General features: G+C 45.6%; 1 long non-coding RNA gene across 1 annotated transcript in view; it reads left to right on the top strand.

Annotated features, from left to right (window-relative positions):
• Positions 1 to 19,352, top strand: part of LOC134582863 (uncharacterized) — a 121,653-nt gene that overhangs the window by 85,445 nt on the left and 16,856 nt on the right. The window contains exon 2 of the long non-coding RNA XR_010086284.1: positions 11,179 to 11,272. This is a non-coding gene — a long non-coding RNA (uncharacterized LOC134582863). The remainder of the gene's footprint in view (positions 1 to 11,178; positions 11,273 to 19,352) is intronic.

Here is a 19,352-nt window from a genome sequence, read left to right as displayed (position 1 = left end):
TATTCCTTTGCACGAAAGAGGTGGACAGATTTAGAAGATGAGAATAAGCAGAGAGGAAAGGAGGGAAAGACGTTTTGATTTCTTGGCTACACCGAAGGAAGAAATAGCTATTGCCAGAAAGGTGGGGAGATAACTAGTGAGACGCAAGAAAGATACTAGTGAAATAATCCACCTGTAAATATACTGAATCTATGCATATGAATAGATGTAAGATTATTTTAGGTCACGCATCAGAGGCTTATAGTGCATGTTTTAGGAACAAACTGTGTTTGTGTGCCTATATCCATGTAGTATTTGGCTACATAATAATCTAGAATCCCCATGGATTCCCTTGAATCTAACTTGCATACCCTGTCCTTTTACCACTAACATGATATTATTACAGAGCAGAGTTTGATGGGTCTCATCCACACACGATACATCAATGCACCTTATACATTTCACAGGTTTTACTAGAGGTGCTCTTAATTAAAGTGAAAATATTTAACTAATGCAATGTTTCCCAAATACACTGAATAACCATATATCACAAAGATACATGATGCATTCAATGTAAAATATTGAGATTTACTCACCTCTTCTAGTGATGCATTCTTCAAGCTTCATGTTCACGTAACATCAACTTCCTGGCCGGCCTCCACTCATCCTAAAGAAAGTGACTTAACTCCCAAATGGCAGATAATTGAGTAGTGATACTGCAGGGGCATGATATATACACCAAAACTGCTTCATTAGAGGGATTCTTTAGTGCCAGGAAAACAAACCCGTTTTCCTGGCACTATAGATTTCTGAGGTGCAGCCCTCGCTCGCGCCCCACTCCTTCAATCACTTACCTGAATCCAGTGCCAATGTCCCTCATCGCTAGGTCAGGCCCCATTCACGTTCCTCCTGACGTCAGCCGGCGGGGAAGACCTGAAGCACATGCGAGGCAATTAGGATTTCCCCATAAGAGAAGCATTATTCAGTGCTTTCCTATGGGGAAAAATCTGGCGCTGGAGATCCTCATGCAGATCATGAGGACGTCCAGCATCAGATAATGGACCAAAGGTCTGTTTCAATTCCGGAAGTCCCTCCAGTGACTGTCTGGTAGACAACCACTAGAGGAGGAGTTAACCCTCGGAGGAACTTATTGCAGTTTCTCAGAAACTGCAATAATTACCACTATAGGGTTAAAGGATATGGGACATTGCATCCAGACCACCTCAATGAGTTTAAAGAACCACTATAGGCGCCCAGTCCACTTCAGCCCAATGAAGTGGTCTGGGTGCCAGGTCCTTCTAGTTTTAACCCTGCAGCTGAAAACTGAAAAAAAGTTTCTCTGAAACTGCTATGTTTACACTGAGGGTTAATCCAGCCTCTAGTGGTTGTCTCACTGACAGCCACTAGAGGCACTTCCGTGATAAGATGCTGGACGTCCATAGGAATGCATTGAGTAATGCTTTCCTTTGGGCGGTTTGAATGCGAGTGCGGCTCTTGCCGCGCATGCACATTCGGATCTGACATCGGCAGGGGGAGGAGAGGTCAACAGCGCTGAGGGAGCCCGGCACTGGAGAAATATAAGTGACTAAAGGGGTTTTAACCCCTTCAGCCCAGCAGGAGGGGGGCCCTGAGGTTGGGGGGGGACCTAATGACCCTATAGTGCCAGGAAAACGAGTTTGTTTTCCTGGCACTATAGTGGTCCTTTAAGTGGTCTGGGTGCATACAGTGTCCCTTTAAGCTAATGTTGTTTTGGTGACTAGTGTCACTTTTATGTTTCATATATATTTTTTGTCTTTACCCACTTCCGTATAAACAATAATGTCATGTAGTATCTTTTTTTGCTTTTATATTGCTGGCACTATATAAATAATAATAAAATAATAATAATAATTTAAATGCCTGTCAGAACTGTCGTGTTAAATGCCTGTCGTGTGAAATGTACTTTTTTTGTTAGTACAATGTCACATTGAGCTTAGCCAAAAAAATACATTAAAGATTACACATCAGAAACTGCTGCTTAGTAAATGCACATCATAGCAAACTGACGATCGGAATGTAGCATACCTGTACTGATTTAAGGTCTTGTTCAGTATGCGAACAAACATCCTGTTTTGGCAGGAACAAGCCTTTAAAAACATTTTTAGGTAACAAAGCTGGATAAACACACATAGTAACTGAGGAATACACTCTAGGGATCAGGTGTTCTGAGTAATTGCGATGCAACAAAGACAGCAAAAGCCTGTACATGCTTCCGAATTGGTATGTTTCTACTTAGAGTGCAGATGTCTGCTAACATTTTTTTTTTTTTTTTAAATGTTCTGCAATTTTTAACATCTACACGACTAATGATATTTCATTCCAATCTGGTCCTTAGAACTCCTATGCTACTACAATTATTTTGCAGCAGCTGCATGAAGCCCTATCACACCTAAATAAATTGAATGTTATATTTTGCTACAGACTTTTTAAAGGCTGGATTGTTATGAAGGAATCATAGTCATTGGTTTTTAAAGTGGTAGAGTTCTTACATCGATTAAACTCTCTTATTCGGAGTAATATTTAAAAGTGTGCCCCTGGCCTGCTCTTCTTCCTTAGCTGCCCTCTTTGTGTCCCTAAAATCTAGTATTATAATTGGTGGCGAACAGGGCCGGTGCAAGAATTTTTAGGTACACAGGCGGAGATGCATTTTGCCGCCCCATCACTCCCTTGATGTATACAGAGGTGCCACTTACAAACACAAAGATTATTGCTTTGGACTGGGTTTTCCTCATTTACCTTGATCCTGGGCATTAAAATTCACAGTATTATGTGTTGTGGATGAGTTAATTCCAGAGATCCACAGCAAAAAAAACCCAGAAATTTATTTTTTGAGTGTATCACAAATCGTTAATGTGCATAGTAGATTATTATAGAGCTCCACACCTATAAAATGTATGTGCATTTTGTATAACACTATCACAGAGCACCACTATAATAAACCTCATAATAATGTGATGTGCTGTGTTTGGTCTGTGTGTGATATGTTTCATGTGCATGTGTTGGCTGTGTGTAGTGGGTGCTCAATGCATACAATAATAAAAAAGATGTTTTACCTCTACTCCTGTTTACATTTTTTTTGTATGGAGGGAGCTAAATTCCCTGGTGGCCAGGTGGTAAAACACATGTCCTGTACTTATGACTGGTGCACTGCAGACCCCTCCTTCTAGTCTGGTGCTTGTTATGAGTCAAAGTTCAGGCTAGGAATTCCAGTGTGAGTGCATTGACTCTATAACTGGGCACCAAAACCATGAGACAGTAATTATAATAGACTGCACCAGGCACAGGTGCATACCATGCACTCCACCTACGGCTCACAAGGAATTACATTTTTATTTATTAAATTGTTGATCTTGTAATATATTGAAAAAAATAATTTAAACAAAGGGAACAAAATGCTAGAGAGACGGGGCATTACAATGACATAAGGGAGATAGAGTAACAAAGGGTTGGGGGACAGATAGTAACAGGGAATTATGTGGCAAAGTGATACAGGGCTAGGGGTGTAGAGTGACAAGTGATAGCAGGGTTGGGGATTAGGGGTACAGAGTGACAGGGCTAGGCAGACAAGGGATTAGGGAGACAGAGTGACACAGGACTAGGGGGCAGGGTATTAGGGGGACAGATTAGCACAGGGCTATGAGGGCAGGGGATCAGGGGGACAAAGTGATACATGTCTAGGGAAGCAGTGTATTAGGAGGACAGAGTGACACAGGGTTTATTGGGCAGGAGATTAGGGGAAAGAGTGACAGAGGGCTAGGGGGACAGTGACCCATGGCTAGGAAGCAGGGGGACAGTGACACAGAGCTACGGCGGCAGGGGATTAGGGAGGCAAAGTGGCATAGTAATAGGGGGCAGTGATTAGGGGAACAGAGTGACACAGGGCTGTGGGCATGGGATTAGGGGGGCAGTGACACAGAGCTAGGGGATTAGGGGAACAGTGACCCATGGCTGGGGGGCAGGGAGACAGTGACACAGGGCTAGGGGGGCAGGGAATTAGAGCTACAATGACACAGGGCTAGGGTTACAGAGTGACACAGGGCTACGGGGGGCATGGGATTATGGGGGTAGAGTGACATAGTAATAGGGGGCAGGGATTAGGGGACAGAGTGTCATAGTAATTGGAGGCAGGGATTAGGTGGACATAGTGACACAGGGCTAGGGGGCAGGGGGACAGAGTGACACAGGGTTAGGGGATTAGTGGGCCAGTGATACAGGTCTAGGGGGCTGAGGGATATAGTGACAAAGGGCTAGAGTGCAGAGGTTTAGTGGGGCAGTTACACAGACCTAGGGGGCAAGAGGACATAGTGACACAGGGCTAGGGGGAAGGGGGAAATAGTTACACAGGCCTAGGGGGCAGGGGGACATAGTTACACAGGGCAGTGACACAGGCCTAGGGGGACAGTGACAAAGGGCAGTGACACAGGCCTAGGGGGACAGTGACACAGGCCTAGGGGGCAGGGGTCATAGTGACACAGGACGGGGGGGGGGCAGAGTGACACAGGGCAGGGGATTAGTGAGTCTGTGACACAGGCCTAGGGGGCACGGGGACATAGTGACACAGGGCTAGGGGGACAGAGTGATACAGGGCTAGGGGATTAGTGGGCCAGTGACACAGGCCTAGGGGGCATGGGTTAGTGGGCCAGTGACACAGGCCTGGTGGTAAGGGGACATAGTGACACAGGGCTAGGGGGACAGAGTGATACAGGGCTAGGGGGAGGGACAGTGACACAGGCCTAGGGGGAGGGACAGTGACACAGGCCTAGGGGGCAGGGGATTAGTGGGAAGTGACACAGACCTAGGGGGACAGTGACACAGGCCTAGGGGGCAGGGGATTAGTGGGGCAGTGCCTAGGGGGCAGGGGGACATAGTGACACAGGACTGAGGGGGACAGAGTGACACAGGACTGAGGGGGACAGAGTGACACAGGGTTAGGGGGACAGTGACACAGGCCTAGGGGGGCAGTGACACAGGCCTAGGGGGACAGTGACACAGGCCTAGGGGGACAGTGACACAGGCCTAGGGGGACAGTGACACAGGCCTAGGGGGCAGGTGATTAGTGGGGCAGTGCCTAGGGGGCAGGGGGACATAGTAAATCAGGGCTAGGGGGGCAGTGATACAGGCCTAGGGGGCAGGGGATTAGTGGGGCAGTGCCTAGGGGGCAGGGGGCCATAGTGACACAGGACTGAGGGGGCAGAGTGACACAGGGCTAGGGGGCAGGGGGGCATAGTGACACAGGACTGAGGGGGCAGAGTGACACAGGGCTAGGGGGCAGGGGGACAGAGTGACACAGGGTTAGGGGATTAGTGGGCCAGTGATACAGGTCTAGGGGGCTGGGGGATATAGTGACAAAGGGCTAGAGTGCAGAGGTTTAGTGGGGCAGTTACACAGACCTAGGGGGCAAGAGGACATAGTGACACAGGCCTAGGGGGCATGGGGACATAGTGGCACAGGGCAGTGACACAGGCCTAGGGGGACAGTGACAAAGGGCAGTGACACAGGCCTAGGGGGCAGGGGGAATAGTGACACAGGACGGGGGGGGGGGCAGAGTGACACAGGGCAGGGGATTAGTGAGGCTGTGACACAGGCCTAGGGGGCAGGGGGACATAGTGACACAGGGCTAGGGGGACAGAGTGATACAGGGCTAGGGGATTAGTGGGCCAGTGACACAGGCCTAGGGGGCATGGGATTAGTGGGCCAGTGACACAGGCCTAGGGGGTAAGGGGACACAGTGACACAGGCCTAGGGGGACAGAGACACAGGCCAAGGGGGAAAGTGACACAGGACTAGGGGGACATTGACACAGGCCTAGGGGGCAGGTGATTAGTGGGGCAGTGCCTAGGGGGCAGGGGGACATAGTAAATCAGGGCTAGGGGGGCAGTGATACAGGCCTAGGGGGGCAGGGGATTAGTGGGGCAGTGCCTAGGGGGCAGGGGGCCATAGTGACACAGGACTGAGGGGGCAGAGTGACACAGGGCTAGGGGGCAGGGGGGCATAGTGACACAGGACTGAGGGGGCAGAGTGACACAGGGCTAGGGGGCAGGGGGACAGAGTGACACAGGGTTAGGGGATTAGTGGGCCAGTGATACAGGTCTAGGGGGCTGGGGGATATAGTGACAAAGGGCTAGAGTGCAGAGGTTTAGTGGGGCAGTTACACAGACCTAGGGGGCAAGAGGACATAGTGACACAGGCCTAGGGGGCATGGGGACATAGTGGCACAGGGCAGTGACACAGGCCTAGGGGGACAGTGACAAAGGGCAGTGACACAGGCCTAGGGGGACAGTGACACAGGCCTAGGGGGCATAGTGACACAGGACGGGGGGGCCAGAGTGACACAGGGCAGGGGATTAGTGAGGCTGTGACACAGGCCTAGGGGGCAGGGGGACATAGTGACACAGGGCTAGGGGGACAGAGTGATACAGGGCTAGGGGATTAGTGGGCCAGTGACACAGGCCTAGGGGGCATGGGATTAGTAGGCCAGTGACACAGGCCTAGGGGGTAAGGGGACATAGTGACACAGGCCTAGGGGGTAAGGGGACATAGTGACACAGGGCTAGGGGGACAGAGTGACACAGGCCTAGGGGGAGGGACAGTGACACAGGCCTAGGGGGAGGGACAGTGACACAGGCCTAGGGGGAGGGACAGTGACACAGGCCTAGGGGGAGGGACAGTGACACAGGCCTAGGGGGCAGGGGATTAGTGGGAAGTGACACAGGCCTAGGGGGACAGTGACACAGACCTAGGGGGCAGGGGATTAGTGGGGCAGTGCCTAGGGGGCAGGGGGACATAGTGACACAGGGCTGAGGGGGACAGAGTGACACAGGGCTGAGGGGGACAGTGACACAGGCCTAGGGGGACAGTGACACAGGCCTAGGGGGCAGTGACACAGGCCTAGGGGGACAGTGACACAGGCCTAGGGGGCAGGGGATTAGTGGGGCAGTGCCTAGGGGGCAGGGGGACATAGGAAATCAGGGCTAGGGGGGCAGTGATACAGGCCTAGGGGCAGGGGATTAGTGGGGCAGTGCCTAGGGGGCAGGGAGGCATAGTGACACAGGACTGAGGGGGCAGAGTGACACAGGGCAGGGGATTAGTGGGGCTGTGACACAGTGCTAAGGGGATTAGGGGTACAGTGAGACAGGGCTAGGGGGAGTAGATTAGGGGTACAGTGACACAGGGCTAGGGGTGAGGGGATTATTGGGACAGACTGAAACAGGGCTAAGAACAAAGTGACACAGCTAGAGAGATGGGGTAATGAGGGGGTTAATTTAAACATTTGACATGCCGCTCTCCTTACCTGCTCACTGGTGATGCTGCCAGGCCCATCAATAGCTCGGTGTGTGTCCTGTCCAGGTGCAGCAGGGACTCAACGCAGGGAAGCTGCACACTGAGCCTGAGCTCAGTTCAACTGAGACCGCGGGGAGTTGGAATGCAGGGAGGAGGAAGCCCCGCCCATCAGACTCCTGATTGTGCAGATATGTAGGATATTACGAAGGGATTATTCTGATGAACACCTGTTACCCCTGAGCTGGTTATAGCTCATGTAAATGTGAGTGTAATACATCTTATTATTTTATTGCCACGTATCTTATACACTCTGCACGATTGGTCCTTTTCCCTTTGTGTTTTCCATATCACGGGAGGATTTGAAGTATCAAAGAAAGAGAGAACACTCTACCAGTGGAACGTGTGAAACAGACATTTTATTTTATTTTTCCTATATATTGGGGCTAATTTTATCATTTATATATTTTATTTTGTTTTATCTTGGCGCAGCCTTTTTCTCTTTTTCCTGTACATTCTCACTTCAGAGGGTAAGAGGGTTACCCTCTGTAAGGTTGCTGCCTACTTATTATATTATTAGCGCTAACCTATTTTCTACTTTTTCTGATTATAAAATACGGATTCTACTTTAAAGAAAAGGTTTGAAAATCATACAAATGAGTGAGGCTATCATTCTCCCTAATACTCAACACACAGATAAATATAATTATAGTTTTTCTATAAAAAAATTATGTACACACTGGATATTCATTACAGCCTAGGAACATCTTTAGTGCCACTCCTCAGACTGCAACTAGAGGTTCTTTCTGGGTTACTTCTGTTCAGCGTCTCCCAGCTCTGCATGTGTCAGGATTACAGTATGATCCAGCACGTAGAACTGTGTAACACAGGAGACTAATAGGTAACGTATACCGGGCCTTAGAATGACCGGACTCACGTACCAAAGAATAGTCAGGAATAGCCGAGGTCAGGGGACACAGAAATGGACACAACAATAAAGGAAAGCCAGAGGTCAGGGATACCAGAAAACAGGGAAGTCAAAATCAATGCCAAAGTCAAATAACCAAAATAAGGAACCGCTCTCTTTGACAACTACCGTACTAGGGAAACCTAGTTTACATGCAAGAAGGCATTACGTTTAAGATGCACAATTTTTTTTAAGTAGGTATAACAGGATTATAAACATGCTTTTTTTAAAGATCTCTCTAGATCGAGATTATGGCAACTACAGTCAATGTATGGATGGTCCTCTAGATATGGTGTTAAGTAGTAGAATACAAGAGATTATCTCCTAGCTATGTCTGCTTAACTTTTTTATATAATTCTTTATTTTTCGTGCTCGTAGTGGACATGCAAATCTGCACCGCCATAACAGCTGGTGTGAGAAGATTAAATTCACATATTAACATAACTATAGTATCTAAAACATTGTGCTTATGTTTTCATAGATGGAAAATAGCAAGCTTAGTTCAGGCGCTTTAAGTTAACTCCAGTAGTTAGTATAGGTTGACACATTATGTTGGGTTCATTCTACCGTATCAGGTATGTCGTTATGAGATTAGCTAGTTCAAAGCTATCTGAGCTGTTGCCTAGTCGGCGCTGCCCAAGCTAGTTATTAAGATTCGGGGAGGGAGAGCAAAGATGGATGCATTTAAGATAGGACATGTGAATAAATGGGTTGTGGATGAGCAGGCTAATACACATGCATTTTGAGTTAGTAATGATACTAAATGATACTAAAGTGCATTTCCCTCTCTAAACAACTGGCAATGCATATAAAAGACTGGTGACATAAGATAGCTGTTAGTCAAGACAGAGCACCAGGGAATTACAATGCTGTTCTTATGTGTTAAACGCAACTGTGGCGGAGAGAGTCCTTATAGCTGCAGACCCAGGTGCTACTGTTTACCGCACTTCGGCATAGGCTGTGTGGTGGATTCTTGCAATGTCACTACGTTTAGACCTGTAGGGACACAGTCTACTCCTGGGTCAGTCCACCTCAGTCAGCCGATGCCGGCTCGAAGGATTTGGCATGTGGGTTTGGTACGGTGGCAGGGTAGGTGGCTTGATGGGGTTCCATCTCTCAGGTATGTTCTCCGCTCGGTTCAGATCCCTTTGTGTACCTGCTCTAACTGCCGATTGTTTTCTTTGCTGCCGGCGTGGGCCTCTAGATGCGGGGGTGTACTCCGTTGGCTGAGAGTTTTGCGTGCCGCTGATCTGTGAGTCGTCATTCTTTAGAGTCCCGTGCTGGCGAGTAGGAGGGCTAGTATTAGTACCCAGAAGGTATGTCTTCGTCTCTTGCCATCCTGGTCTTTCACCTCTCCTCCGTCTGAGGGCCTCTCTAGGGGCTCGGGGCGGGTCTCTGCTCAATTGGCGCCGGGTGGCTGGGCGAATCCACGCCGCCGCTTCTTTTATCGCCTGTTTGTAGAGCCATCTCTTGGTGCGGAGCTTGGTCCACAGGCCGGTGCAGAGCCGGTCGTAGAACTCCATCGTACAGTCGGGTGGTTTAACCAGGAGGCGTTTAGTCGCGGGTTGTGCTTGTGGCGCCTTCTTGTGTGGGCCTTGATAGCCTCGTTTTCCCGTCGGTGATATTGCTTGATCATGACTTGCTTTGGGGGTATTCGTCCATAGGGGGGGGATAGCAGGGCTCCGTACGTTTCTTGCATATAAGCGGGTCCTGTGCCGGGCGATCGGCCGCCTCTCCCAGGCTTCAGGTTCCGCCTCAGTGTAGGCCGCGTCGCCGGATCGTGCGCTCGTGTGTCGTGGCGGTGCGTGTTTGGTACCGTTTTGATCCTGGTGTGGTCCAGTATTGTTCGCTTGGTCCATGGGCTATTGGCTCGGGTAAACTCTACAGGATTCTCGTTTTTGAACCCACAGGTGCACGAGTTCACACGAAGCACGTCCGGCCATCTTGGCTGTCAGGCCCCGCCCCCCCGCTTTACTATTCTGATTGGCTGAAATCACTCTTTGACCCCAAAGAATTCTGATTATATCAGCCAAGGAGGTGGATCGGTGGCAGGGCCAGCACTGACAGACCTGTGTGGTGCTGGAGAAAAGGTGAGTTTGTTACTTATTTAACCCCTTAAGGACACATGACATGTGTGACATGTCATGATTCCCTTTTATTCCAGAAGTTTGGTCCTTAAGGGGTTAAAGGAAGCAAGAGGGGTCAGGGACCCTACATGTGTTTTTAACACTACAGGATCAGGGATACATGTTTGTGTCCCTGACCCTATAGTGTTCTTTTAACGTTCATAAAATTCATTGGGTTCTGGAGACATTTATTCGCCACTCGATCCCCATTCACCTGTTATTATGATGTTTTTAGGTTTTAGTGGCCTATAGCACATGATTTTTTGTTATGTATCCTCTAAACCAGTGCTTCCCAACCCAGTTCTCAAGTACCCCCTAACAGTCCAGGATTTAGGGATTACCCAGTTGTGTCTAAGGTGTTTTAGAAAGAAAAAAAAAACACTTTAGACACAACAGGGTAATCCCTAAATCCCAGATTGTTAGGGAGTACTTGGACTATACATTGCTCTCGCACTTAAAACTTCCCAGCACTAAAAAAACAACAACAACAAAAAACATAAAAAACAAACTGGCCCTGAATAGGTTAACCCAACACCTCTTCCAAGTAATCAGGGCTTAATTCTAATTGCTTTTTTGGTTTGCCTCTTCGGATGAGTTTTTGATTAAGAGGATTAATCTTACAAAAATCTTTGATGTAACCAATAATCCTCAACTAGGACTTCTAAAAAAAAGTATACTTTAAAAAAAAAATAATAATAATTTAAAAAAAAAATCATAATGTTTCATTTCAAGCTGACCTCCTCAAGTAATATTGCGATATATTACATTCTCTTGTGTTTCTCTCTACAGGTAACCTGGTGTCTTTATAGTCCTTTGATCTGAAGCTGCAGGATTTCCCGTTAGATCTATCCGCTAATTAGGCGAAATACAACTCCTTCCTCAGGTAGATGTGAAATTTAAATTGCAATTATAAATTATGTTGGGTCAGTGGTGGCTGATTATTTTTTCATGGGTTATATTAAGGTGTAATTTTACTTTGCTGAGGATAATGGAAATTTGATTTATCTACATATATTTACATTTTACATCTTTTTGGAAACATGGACAATTAAGAAAATCTGTCATGGATTTTTTTTTCTCTTTTTGCAGAGTAGAGAGCATGTTGCCATGACGTTACATTAAATTAAAATAAGGTTTTTAATTTTATATGTATTTAGTGTCTTCAGCCTCTACCTTATGGTATTCATCAGTCTGGTTTTGCTTTTAAATAAAAATCAAGTATTAACAAAAATAAACAAACTGTAATTACAGGAGCTGATAGCAGCACAATGTACTGAAAACTGAAATGTTTTGTTAGCCTTTGGTATGATTAAAGGAACACTCCAGTCACCATAACAACTTCAGCCAACTGAAGTTGTTATGGAGCCAGGAGGCCTCCAGACGCACTGTTGCTTTAAGGGATTAAACAGTTTTTTTTTTTTAAATAAATGCAGAGTTACTAATGGGCTTAGATCTAATAGCCAATCAGCGCCACCCCTGCCTGGCGGCACTCCATGCTTCCTGTATTTCAGATTTAAAAGCCAGATAATGCCAAGAGGACCTGGAGAATGGCGCTGGTGGCAACCTTTGGGGTTAAACCATTCAGGAACGGTTTAACCCATTAAGGTAAGCGTGCGCCCAGAGGCCTCCTGACTCCATCACAACTTAAATTAACCCCTTCCCGACCGGGAACGTACTAGGTAGTCCAACAAAAACGGTCCTTAAGGACCTCAGACATACCTAGTATGTCAGCGGTATTCCTACTTACTTACCCGATTGCCACCGTTCCCCCGGCGGCGATCGGCGTTCCTCTCCGTGAAAGTGACGTTTTGTGCATTTTTCACATACAAACGGCACTTTCACTGATGATATTGTTGTGATACGTGTTACTGTTTTGAAACACTAATATTTGTGCTCAGCGAAGTCTCCCGAGTCTGTGTAATTTTTTTTTTAAAAGCCCCCTATATGGAGAATATCCCAACGGGGGTGGTCAGTACGAGTGGTTACCATCCACTCTGGGCATGAACCCTACTACTAATGTGTGAAACAAAAATTAGGGGAAATTTCTCTTGAGAAATCCCTCTTAGGTATAAAGGGATAATTGGTTGAGGGGACCTAATGCGCATTACATCTCCCCATAGGAAAGCATTGAAAAATCATTTCAATGCTTTCCTATGGGGTTTTGAGCGACGCTGGAGGTCCTCACACAGCGTGAGGACGTCCAGCGACGCTCTAGCACAGGTTTCCTGTGCTAGAAACCAGGAAGTGCCCTCTAGTGGCTGTCTATTAGACAGCCACTAGAGGTGGAGTTAACCCTGCAAGGTAATTATTGCAGTTTATAGAAACTGCAATAATTACACTTGCAGGGTTAAGAGTAGTGGGAGTTGGCACCCAGACCACTCCAATGAGCAGAAGTGGTCTGGGTGCCTAGAGTGTCCCTTTAAAGCATGTAGTCTCTCAATTTACCAATGTCTATATAATATGCATCTGTTTGCTGAAAAGAGCCCCCTATAATATAGTCCTTGTTGGAACTTAAGAAGGTGGACTTATATCTACAGACATTAGATTAGAAAAGACAAATAAGAGAGAGACTCGCTAAACTGTTAAAGGGTAAGAATAGCAGAAAAGGAAATTAATATGGAGTGGTATAACATGCTTAGTTATAAGACCTATATCTTAACACAGGTCAAATTAAGCGTTTATACAGGACAATATCTACTGTTTAAATATATCAAAAAATAATATCAAATTTATAGTTAACTGGCTCAATGACTCACACTCAGACAACTCATCTGCAGGTTTGTTTTTTTGTTGTTCTTGCAGTGGGAGGGGGATGAATTTGTTTAACCCCTTAAGGACCAAACTTCTGGAATAAAAGGGAATCATGACATGTCACACATGTCGTGTATCCTTAAGGGGTTAAGCTAATTTTTATGCTTTTTTTTGTGATTTTAAATATGTTCCCTGTTTTTTAATTTTTTTTGTATGAGGGATGTCATGTGGGGATATTTGGTGTCTACCGCACGACTTTCATGACCCATACCTTTACGGTGTAAACACCACTCACTGCCATAATCGTCTTGACTTAATGCTGCCTGCTTATTTTAAATTTAGGGTTTTATTGGTTTAATTTTAATCTCGCTTTCTGCCACCATAGTGATGCCATAATCAGCCACCACCCTTACCTTTATTTACTTTATCTTTGATAAGTACCAACTAGTAGCATTAACTTTACTGCATGTCTCACTTAAGCTGAATGCTTCCAGGTTTCACCTGGTGTTTATCTCCACACCTGTCTACCCACACCTTGTTAATCCACCCTCCTACAACCTGGAGGCATTACTTAGCCCCAAATGCTCTTTCCCATTGGCAATGAGCGCACCACTTGACGTAATTTAGAGGCCTATCATGCAAACCCCTATCACCTTTAATCCCCAAACAGGGCAAAGATCTGGAGCTACTAGAATGAACCCGTAGCTACTGGCTACAAGAATGAACCCATACTTACCCAACCTCGTGAAGTCTGATCAGGTGCGTTTCAGCCCCCACCAGGAAGTGAGAGACAATATCACACGTGTCATCTCCCTGATACACCAAGCTCATATTACCATGGATGCATTTTGATGGAGAAGGCCTTTGATAGGGTGGGCTGGAATTTCCTTTTTCACACATTACGGATTCTTGGGCTAGGCCCATACATGCAGGCCTACGTGACAGCCCTCTATGACAGCCTGCAGGATCTGCATTAACGGGGCCTACACCGAGCCTTTCTGCAACAGAAACGGCACACGGCAGGGATGCCCGCTGTTGCCGCTGCTGTTTGCCCTGGCCCTCAAGCCATTCCTGCAGGCAGCGCAACGAAACCCAGATATACGGGGGATACGGGCAGGAAACGGAGAGCACAAAGAAGTGCAGGTTTTCTATCAATGCATTTCAGCAGGCTATGAATACTTTAAATAAAAAAAATAAAAACATTTTTTTCCAATTATCTCATAGGTATGGAGAAAAAAATAAAACAGCAACCAAAACATAATGCCAGTAAAACACACATTCATTTTGTCGGGTGACATATGAAGAGGGTGAAGGGATGACAGAAGGTAAAGGGGTATCAATAGAACATTTTATATAAATTATTATTATACAATGGTTCGATAAAGGGACGTTATATGTGTAATTTAAAAGATTTTACAAAGACATTAAATGAGCTTAAAATGAATAAGAACTTTCTAAAAGGCATGTGATATATAGGATACCATGCTAACACTGATAATCTCTAATCTTGCATTATGTCCATGCCTGATTTGCAGACAACATTCAATAAATACATATATAGATGTATCTGATTTGTGTTTTTTTTGTTTTTTTTGCCTTGATGCACCACAGCCTACCTAATTTCTACAAAACATGGGATCCCTGTATTGATCAACTCCCATAGAACGCTCTGTTAAAGGTTCTTAGAGAGGCACATCATTCCACCTCTCCCTTGTACTCCTTCCTTATTCTGCCTTTCTAGCATCTCCTCCTACTTTTATTTTTTCTGTCATATGTTGATTTTCATTTTTTCTGCTTGGGTTTGTGTTTTAACAGTGGGTCTGCATGCATTAATTATGGGTGGTTCAGTACTCTTACGTTTTATATTCTTCTATAATGTTCTGATTTTATCTTCCTGTCTATGCCAACTCCTGCCTAAATAAAAGATTATAAAAAAAAGATACATTTGAAAACTAACACTTTTTCTTCAAAATCCAAGGCGGCACAGCTTTTCTGGCGAACTAGTACCAAACCAGGAAGTGACTCAATCATAATGATCACTAAAATTCTTACAGCTCTGCTGATCTTATGTCACAAGCAGTGCTTTATAATCACTGCAGTGGGTTCTGGGCAGTGGTGTATCCTGGTTTTGTGCTGCCCTAGGCAGGACAAAACTCAGGCGCCCTCCCTCCCCCCGCGCCACCCCCACCCAACCTTTCCCCCCGCCCCGCATTCTAAATACACACACACACTCGCTAACAGAAACACACACTCGCTAACAGAAACACACACTCGCTAACAGAAACACACACTCGCTAACAGAAACACACTCGCTAACAGAAACACACACTCGCTAACAGAAACACACACACACTAACAGACACACTCACACTCACTAACAGACAAACACACTCACTAAAAGACACACACTCACTCACTAGCAGACACACACACACTCACTAACATACACACACACACACTAACAGACACACACACTAACAGACACAAACACTGACACACACACACACTAACAGACACAAACACTGACACACACACTAACAGACACACACACACACACACACACACTAACAGACACAAACACACACACACACTAACAGACACAAACACACACACACTAACAGACACAAACACTGACACACACACTAACAGACACACACACACTAACAGACACAAACACACACACACACACACACACACTAACAGACACACACACACACACAAACACTGACACACACACACACACTAACAGACACACACTAACAGACACACACACTAACAGACACAGACACACACTCACCCACCCACATTAACACATTTTTTAAAATTTAATTTTTAACACATTTTTTTAAATTTAATTTTTAACACATTTTTTAAAATTTATTTTTAACACATTTTTTTAAATTTTTTTTTAACACGTTTTTTTTTAAATTTATTTTTAACACATTTTTTTAAAATTTATTTTTAACAATTTTTTTTTTTAATTTAACACCCCCCCCCCAGCCTCCTTACCTTTGGGAATGCTGGGGAGGGGGGTGTCTCTTCCTCCCTGGTGGTCCAGTGGCTGCTGGGCGATCGGGCGGCACTGCCTGGCGCGCGCCTCAGAGTGAGGCTGGGAGCCGGAATATGACGTCATATTCCGGCTCCGCCTCCCAGCCTCACTCTGCGGCTGGCGAGGGAGCTGAGCAGACAGCTCAGGGGAAGTGCTCCCTCGCCGGCCGGCCGCCCGCCCGCCAGATCGCCCAGCAGCCCGCCGGCATGTCTGTTAGCCGCAAGGCTAACAAGACATTTGCCTTGGGCATTTGGGGGCGGCTTTTTTTGCCGCCCCCTGGAAAATGCCGCCCAAGGCAAATGCCTTGTTTGCCTCGCGGCTAATACGCCCCTGGTTCTGGGGATTGGGGTTTAACCAACACCTTTCCACTGCAGAATGCAAGCCCTTCCAATTCCTAGAAAACAGTCAAAAAAATCATGTAAATCTGTATCGGAGGAAAAAAGAAAAGAAAGACTGTAAGTTGAGGTATAGGACTTCAGAAACGAAACTAGTATGTTTATCCTTCAAAAAAAACTTAGGAAGGCTAATAAAAACCAAACAATCCAATCCTGCATGGCTAAATGTTACATAACCTGCACAATGCACATACGGTGTGAGTTCCTGACATTTATTTTCAATAAATCTGAATATTAGATCTAATTGAAAGTATTTTTTTTTTTTTTTAAAGGACCACTATAGGCACCCAGACCACTTCAGCTTAATGAAGTGGTCTGGGTGCCAGGTCCAGCTAGGTTTAACCCTTTTTTCTATAAACATAGCAGTTTCAGAGAAACTGCTATGTTTACATATGGGTTAATCCAGCCTCTAGTGGCTGTCTCACTGATAGCCACTAGAGGCGCTTCCACGATTCTCACTGTGAAAATCACAGTGAGAAGACGCTGGACGTCCATAGGAAAGCATTGAGCAATTTGAATGTTTGCTGTTTGAATGCGCGGCGCATGCGCATTCGGATCTGACGTTGGCAGGGAGTGGAGAGTTCCCCAGCACAGAGGGAGACCGGCGCTGGAGAAAGGTAAGTGGCTGAAGGGCTTTTAACCCCTTCAGCCCAGCAGGAGGGGGGCCCTGAGGGTGGGGGGGACCTAACGACCCTATAGTGCCAGGAAAACAAATTTGTTTTCCTGGCACTATAGTGCTCCTTTAAGTTCAATCTTAGTCCTATTTGATCTGAAACTCTTGGCCCATCATGTTGTATGATAAATAACAAAGTCCAAAGCAAGAACTGCAAGAACTGAATTTGGGAATTGCAAGGTAGAAAATGTTGATTTTGTAGGGGGCAACAATAATGATTTCACATTGAATGTTATTTGGTAAAAATACTGTGAGAGATCGTGATAGCACTAAATATAATCTGGTTAAATCCACCGATAGCAGGTTTGATGTGCAGCATGATCCATAGTCTTAAATAATTCACCTCAGTACTAAACCCTGGATAGCTAGACCCCTATTCTAAAAAAACAGATGGCTTTTTCCTTTGGCAACTGATATAAACAGATGTTTATATATTAAATAAGTAAAGATAATCCTCGAATTATAACTTGGTTTTGCACAAAATTAGCAGGTTTAAGATTTCCATAAAAAGAAAAAAAAATGAACAGACTTGATACTTTCTGTTACTCTCTGCAATTTCGAGATTAAAATTAGCCGTAAGACTGCAAACGCATTACAAAACTTGCACGTAACATCCAATGTACTACATAGGAAAAACAAATTTGCACAGCAGATTTTTTGGGAACATTGCAATGCAAGAGTGATTTAATGGGTCAGAAGGGAAATACGTGCAGCAATTTATATTATGACACAAACCCCACGTCTGCTTCATAGCTCTGGTGAATAAAATGAACTTTGCATCAGCATCTTCTGTGGAATAAACAAGAACAATTGCATGTGTATTTGCTTGAAACGAAGACGGAGTAACAATGAGAATGCTGAAATAAAGGTGTGATGGACCGACTGGCAACCCGACCGGGTACCTCCGTCAATCGCTGCTTCCTAGTTCTTGCGAGCACTGCACGGGAACACCATAACCACCGTAAACCCCACAAACCGCCGCGGCTTGATTGGGGCCTCGCTGTCCTCCGCCCACCCTGGACCCAAGGCCAGGATCCAGCTTCCAGTGGGTAGACCTCTCCTAGTCCAGAGAGCGAAGCAGGCTGCTCTTATAAGAGCAAGTGTTGGGATCCAAGGGAGTATAGTGATTATAGCAATCCCCAGAACACGAGCCTAAACTTCATGAAGGGTAAAAATAATCTGAGTTTAATGGTAGCCACAACTGACCTTTTAGGATAGTCCCCATGCAAGGGGCACTCTCCCCTGGACCTGAGAGCAAACCACAGTAGAAACAAATACACGTTTACATTGGCTTTCAGGTCCAGGACACTTCCATACAAAATAGGTCGATCCCTTCCCTGTGCCTGGGAGATAATTGAGTCAAGAACTATACTAAACTCAATTATCTCCAAACACAAAAAACACACATTTTTACAAACCCCAAAAATACCTTAAAACACACAAAATCCCCCACAAAAATTACACCTGTGATAGCCCTAATCTGGGTGACTAACATAACCAAAAATCCCCCAGATCAGTTCAGGGGTTCAGGAATTTCCTGGACGTCTTATTTCTGACCGACCGCACGCATGGTCCCATGCCCAAAACAGTTCCATAGAATCGCGGCTAAGTGCCGCAGGGGACTGACCGGGAACCGTGAAGTTTTCATGCCGAAAATAGTTCCAGGGCAATAGGAGATTGTGAGCAAGGACTTTCAGAATGCATAGTAAACAATCGGAGCAGACCTAGCAGCAGTCAAGTGAAGGCCAGGTATTACAGAATTCAGAAACAAAAAAAACAAGGAAAATATGGATTTAACCCCTTAAGGACACATGACATGTGTGTCATGTCATGATTCCCTTTTATTCCAGAAGTTTGGTCCTTAAGGGGTTAAACAACAATATTAGAGTCCTAAGCAGGTGGAGAAGGACATTCATATGAAGTTAAAACACTGAAACCACAATATGTGTTCAGAAGAAAGCGTCTTCCCAAAAGACAAAACAGCTGATTGTGCAGGATATGTTAGGAGACATGGCAACATGAAGTGTAAAGTTCTAGCACAGCCAGGTCTCTAAAATCGCTTATGTAGATAAGTATAACTCTGTATACACTCTAT

The sequence above is a fragment of the Pelobates fuscus genome, chromosome 13, assembly GCF_036172605.1.
Source record: "Pelobates fuscus isolate aPelFus1 chromosome 13, aPelFus1.pri, whole genome shotgun sequence".
In the NCBI taxonomy this organism is placed as follows: Eukaryota; Metazoa; Chordata; class Amphibia; order Anura; family Pelobatidae; genus Pelobates; species Pelobates fuscus.
The sequence above is the reverse complement of the archived record's forward strand: the minus strand, read 5'-3'. Positions and strand labels throughout refer to the sequence as shown.